This window comes from Neofelis nebulosa, chromosome 6, assembly GCF_028018385.1.
Source record: "Neofelis nebulosa isolate mNeoNeb1 chromosome 6, mNeoNeb1.pri, whole genome shotgun sequence".
In the NCBI taxonomy this organism is placed as follows: Eukaryota; Metazoa; Chordata; class Mammalia; order Carnivora; family Felidae; genus Neofelis; species Neofelis nebulosa.
In genome coordinates this window covers 76,769,493-76,776,158 of record NC_080787.1, presented here as the reverse complement: position 1 = coordinate 76,776,158, position 6,666 = coordinate 76,769,493, and the positions used below count along the sequence as shown (strand labels likewise).

The 6,666-nt window shown below is 34.7% G+C and overlaps 1 pseudogene; it reads right to left on the bottom strand.

Annotated features, from left to right (window-relative positions):
* Positions 1-4,632: 4,632 nt before the first annotated feature.
* Positions 4,633-5,309, bottom strand: LOC131514486 (eukaryotic translation initiation factor 4E-like; annotated as a pseudogene).
* Between the last annotated feature and the right edge of the window lie 1,357 nt (positions 5,310-6,666).

Sequence of the window (6,666 nt, the reverse complement as noted above, 5' to 3'; positions counted from 1 at the left end):
AAGAGTGCTCTAATTTGGACTCTTGACTGGCTATTTCCATTTATAGCCAACATTTAATATTCCCCTCATTCTTGGCCTTGACTTCTACTGTTCTCCTAGTAATTTTTTACACTGTGGCCCCTGCCACCATCCTCACTTCCATTAGGTGGTGGACTTCTTTGATGTTATGTACAAGTATTATACATCTACTTATAGTTCCTTTCCCTCAATCCCCAATGACACCACAGTGCATTTTGATTTGTTTAATACATTCTATAGGAAGCTTAGAATTTTTTAACCAGGTTGGTGAAGAATTAGTATTCAACTAGTACGAACTTGAAGAAATTGCAGATAATTCTCTAGATTTGAGAATTCTCTAAAATTATTTACAAGGGTCCTTATGGTTTAACTAAGAATCTCAGCACTTGCAGATTATAGTTCCTCCATTTTCCTGTAAAATGTCAGAATTCTTTGCGGCTTCTGTAAGCTGAGTACACCACCCATTGTTCCTGTGCTCGACTTAATTTCTGGCAAAGCGCCTACCTTGATTGAAGGTCTTGTCAGGCTCAAAATCTTCCTCCCCATTCCTGTTCACACCATAATCTGAATGACATTACTCTCAATGCTGGTGATTTTAGCTTCATGATCCCTTACCCTCTTTAATGACAATGAACTTACCTACCAATTGACTTCAACCGCCCACTTTCCACATCACACCATGAACCTTGTCATAAGTACAAACTGCTCCACCACTGAAAACCTAAGTGTCTTGTTCACTGAGCATAATGCCTGATGCCATATCCTTCTAGAGCTGTTAACTTATTCCACTATACCTGGTCTTTGTGGAATATTTTCATTCAATTGGACCCTTCAATCTTTTCTTAATGATAATTTTTTTTCCTGAATGCTACATATATATTATGATTGATTATCTGACCTACAGATACCCTCCTCCCTCACAGATACCATCATCACAAGTAACCATGGGCTGTTACTGAAAGTCTTCCTCTCTATTTCTAAACTGCTGGGCAAAAATCTCACAGTTTTGCAGATTGGTATCATTATAATTGATTATAATAACAATTTCTCAATCCTATTTTTACTTGGCAGATCTCATGTATTTCATCAATTCTACTAAAGCTTCACAGTTCTCAGCCTTTATTCCCAGTGGTCCACCCTGGTTGTGAGTCTCACTCTGAGCTCTCTGTCTTACTTGCTATAAACCTGTCCCTATCATCCCCTTCTTTTGTCATTCTGTTTAAGATTAATTCATCCACTTTCTGAGACTTCATCAGTTATTTTTTCTTCAACCCAACCCCTTTCTTTTTATTGCTCATGCTCAGAGTAGGAATATAGTCAAGTTTCTCTTTTAAAATACCTCCCTCAACTCCTATGATGACTCCACTAGCTACCATCTAATGTTAATTTGGGTATGTTTACTAAAATAAGCCCCCCAAAATCAACTTACTAAGTATATTATATTACATTCTCTCTCTCTCTCTCTCTCTCTCTCTCTCTCTATATATATATATATATATATATCTATATATATATATCTATATATATATCTATATATCTGTATAGATACTCAATAAACAAGCAAACAAATAAATAAATGTGCCTGGGATGATAAAGTTGCTTATTATTATTAGTTTGTATAATGAATATTATTGTGATAATAAAAGTAAAAAGTATGGATGGTATACAGAATCATAATAGAGTGATCACCATGACCTACATTAACAAAGTGACCATTATCACTACCTTGAAGCCCACTGTATCTCTTTTGCTGGTCTCAGTTTGTCCCTTTCCCTCAAAGGTAACTATTATCTGGATTTTGTATTTTTCATTCCCTTGTCTTCTTATAGTTTTACTACATTATTTGTAAACTTAAATAGTATATTGTTTTGTTTTACATATTTTGAGATTTATATATGTGTAATTATGCTACATGTCTTGCTTATCTTTGGTAGACATTATGACCATGTTATTTTGTGTATATGAAATTCAAATATTTTGTAATATTTCAATATATGAATGCATGGTGATGGTTTATGTATTCTACTAATAATGACTATTAGCAAGTTTAGTTTAGTTTAGTTTAGTTTCTATTCTGATTGCAAATAGCGCTGCTATAAATAACCTTGTACAAATCTCTTGTTGTGTATCTACAAGTCTTCTGGGGCTTTTGTTTTTTAAATGACAAGCTTGCCCTCGGCATGCCCAAGGCGGACTGTAATATCTTAGCATGATGTCTCTCCCTTCTTATATAAATGTTGAAGCTTCTCTTTAAAAATCTTTGTGAAAGATGCACATCTGCAATGCAATCCACACTTGGAACTTAGTGAGGGGACAGGGGGCTCACGGCATCATGGGACTAAAGTTGGAAGGAAAGGTGAAGATAGTGTTACTCTCTGCCATCATGTAATTTGTGATCTTATTGGAAATTCTTCTCTCTCCCTAAAAGACACATTGAAACTATAGAAAGAAACGTAAAACTGAAAAGGGCCTAAGGCCTAAACATCTAATTGTTAGAAAAATTGCTTAATAAAATAATTGAAACCTATAAGCTTGAAGTGATTAAGTATCAAAATCCTGGTGCTGGGTCCATGTACAAAACAAGCTGAACTAGAATGAAATATTATTTTCATAGTCTTATTTTCATTTTGGTTTAAGTTTAAAAGTAAATCTTGTTGATTAACAGATGACTTTTGTATTTAATTCAGAAAATTTTTACTGAATGGAAAAGCAATTAATAAGAACCTTTACAAAGAAATGTCATGTTGATAATGATGTTTTCAAAATTGAATTTTTCTTTTTAATCTTTTTAATGCTGACTCAGACTGATTTCCAGTAAGATTGCTTTACTGTCCATTTTCTGCCTCAAGTATTTAATGAAAAAATTAGAATTTGGGATTATCCTTTTCTTGGTTTGATTGTAAGTTTAAGGTGAGAAATAACACTATTTGTTTTTTTTTTTATTTTTTCTTTTTCTGCCATAATTCCAAGGCCAAACCAATTGCCCAAATGTTTTGTTGCATTTCAGGATATATTTGCCAGATTTAGCAAAAACAAACAAACAAAAAGAAAAAGAAAAAATAGGATGCCCAGTTAAATTTGATATCATATAAATAATGAATAATTTTTCAGTATAAGTGTGTCCCAAATTACTTCTCTTTAAAAAAAAAAAAAAAAAAAGTTTACTTGGGGTGCCTGGGTGGCTCAGTCAGTTGAGCGTCTGACTTTGGCTCAGGTCATGATCTCACGGCTCATGAGTTCAAGCCCCGCGTCAGGTTCTGTGCTGACAGCTCAGAGCCTGGAGACTGCTTCGGATTCTGTGTCTCCCTCTCTGTCTGCCCTAACACACTCACATTCTGTCTCTGTCTCTCTCAAAAATAAATAAACATTAAAAAAAAAAAAAAAGAAATGTATTATCTGATGTAATACAGTATTTTGCTTAATATGTTTTTTTAATTCCATGTATATGATGCTACCTGTTCAATTTATTAAAAATTATAATAAACATAATAAAATAGTGCTCCAAACTTTTGCTGTTCATGTGGAAGACACTATAAGAAGACACAATAGAGACTGCCTGGCAATAAGAAATACAAATTCCTTCTATAGAGATGGAGCAATAAAAGAACAAATCTAGTTGTTTAAAAGACAATTCGCTGTACACATTTTATTTACAGTTTTGTACACTGTCTTAATATGAATGGGACCGCTTTTACTTGAGCCATTTTTTAACCAAAACAAAACAACCTAAGTAATACAAAGTGTTAAAATACAGCATAAAGATACAAAAACAGAGATACTAATTCTAATTAGGAATGTAATTATGATGTTACATTTTTTTTATATAAGCCACAATTAGGTTTAAGAAATCACACAAACATAGATCACTGATTTGAATGAAATGCCTAAATTTGTAGCAAAGCTTTGTAGTTACAAAAACAAAACAAAACAAAACAAAAAAAACAAAGAATGCACAAAATTAATGTTTATTCCACCTTTATGTCACATTTCTGGATCCTTCACCACTGTTACATGAGGAAAAAAACAAAAGCAAAACAAATGAAAAACTGAAATCAGAATCACTAATGTTATAAAGTAGGGAAGCAAATAAATTTAAATCTAGCAGCCATCAGCAAGAGTACAGCAAAGACAATGCTGTAAAAAGAAATAAATAAAATTGCTAGATTTTGCTAGATTGCTGTATGCATCATACTCTTTCAAATCAGCAAAATATGCTCCTGCACACAATGGAACATAAACAGAATTTTTTTTTCCTTTAAGGTACAGAAATGCAAGTTCTTTTTTGAATATTGTAGATGGGTAAAATGTGTTTATAATGGTAATCCTAGTAAGCTATTACAGAGTGGGCCAGGAACACATTCATGGATTCTGGGGATGATGTGTATTGTAATTCTTGATTGGGGTAGTGGACACTCTTAAGCAAAAAACAAACAAACAAACAAAAACAAAAAACCGTGAACACAGAAGTACAAGGCAAAAGCAAATGAGACTTCTCTTATATCTTAGCAACATTTAGATGGAAACCAAACTTAAATGCAGTCCACTCTGCTTTCGAAGAGGCTTTGGTTCAGCTCCCAAATCTCGATTTCTTAATGCAGTCTCCTATGAGAATACTCAGAAGGTGTCCTCTTAAACAACAAACCTATTTTTAGTGGTGGAGCCCCTCTTAGTAGCTGTGTCTACATGGGACTGACAACCAATCACTATCTTTGGAGGAAGTCCTAACCTTTCCTTGTATATCTTCCCTATATGTATAACAGCCTCTCTGTTTTCACATTCAGCAGTCCATATTGCTATCTTATCACCTTTAGCTCTAACATTAACAACAGCCCCACATACAACATCACTGTAGTCATCAAAAGATTCTCTAATAAGGCACAGCAGTGTCTCTAGCCAAAAACCATCCAGATCACTTTATCTCTGCTGTTTGTTCAATGTAATTAACCATCGTCCTCCTCATTTGTTTTTCTCATCTTCCCACATAGGCTCAAATACCATCCTTAAAAAGTGAGTAGTCACAGCCAGGCATTAAATTACTAGACAACTGGATGTGGTTGTACAGAGCCCAAAAGTCTTCAACAGTGCCACACTTAGAGATCAGCCGAAGGTTTGCTTGCCAAGTTTTGCTTTTATCATTTTTAAAAAACCAGAGTGCCCATCTGCTCCGTAAAGGATGCTTAATACAGTGTTCTGGGTTAGCAACTTCCTGATTAGATTCTGTTTTCTTTTCTTCTGAAGGCGGGGGATTAGGAGTAGGGGTGGTTTCCGGTTCTACAGTCGCCATCTTAGATCGATCTCTTGCTTAATATGTTTTAATCTTATTATAATGATAAAAAGTATTAATTGAATAAAATGAAAAACACAGACAGAAAATAAAGTTGCTCATAATCACAAAACCTGTTGCATTCACAGTTTACATATTGGATCACTTTCTTTCAGTCTGTTTCCATCCACTTGAATGTAACTGGGATTTTCCTATGTAGGTTACATATAATTTTATATTTTACTTTTTTCATCGTATATTTTACTGATTTTTCGATGCTACTCACAACTTTTTGAAAACGCATATTGACTATTATCCCTTCACATTGGCCCTGTTATTAGACATTTGTTTCTAAAGTTTCATTATTATAACTGTGTGCTACGCCCTTTTGTATCAGTATCACATTCTTTTGAAAGAAACTTGGCGACATTTTTATTATGGGACCAGATTTATCCTAAATACTTGCCACTCAGAGTGTGAACTGTGTAAGGGTAGCTGCCACATCACTGGAACCATGTTAGAAATGCAGACTCTCAGGTGCCATATGGATGTACCAAACAGAAACCACCTTTTAACAAGATGGTGGGTGATTTCTGCGCACTTTCCAGTTGAGAGAGTGAGGTCTTAGAGTCTATTCCACGCAGTAACAGGCAACTGGCTCACTAAAGTTCAGATTATCCCGATTGGTTCACTGAGGAGAGGCTCAGAGCTTCCTGATTGGTTATCAGGAGGCCACTCTGCGCCTTGGTTCCTGCCCTGCATCCTAACTCCCAGTAAACAGAGCGTTTTCAATTCTGTTTACACATTAGAATTACCTGAGAAGTTTCTTTTAAAATATTATTATTTGGATTCCACCCCAGACCTATTAAATAAAAATGTCTTAGGAAAGGGGAGGAAACGGTTTTAAAAAGCCCTCCAGGTGTCTAATGAGCAGCCGGAGTTGACAATAGTTGTAGATGAACAAAAAAGAGAGGAAAATAGATGCCAAATGATAGAAGATGACTGTTGTCATCAACCTGCCTTGTTGTCAAAGGCTATAATCTTCACTGCCAATCAGCACTAAATCTGCAGAGAGGTGGAGAAGGGAGTGAAAGCAGGAAATGTGGTTTATCTGGTTAGCATTTAGAGATAGAAGGAGTTACTTTAACTGAATTTCCAGTAAAGGGATTATACTCCAAAGGATTCAGAGCCAAATTTAAAAGCCCAAACAATCAAATGACTGCATGCGTACTTTGTTTTGTAAGTGAAAATGAGGGGACTGACTGTTGCCTTCCAACAAGAGTTGACTGTAAGTAAAACAATCAAATGATTTTTTTTTCTGGAAATAATCTCCACATAACTAATTTTATTTGCAATGATTAACATTTCAAGGTCTTTTAATATTT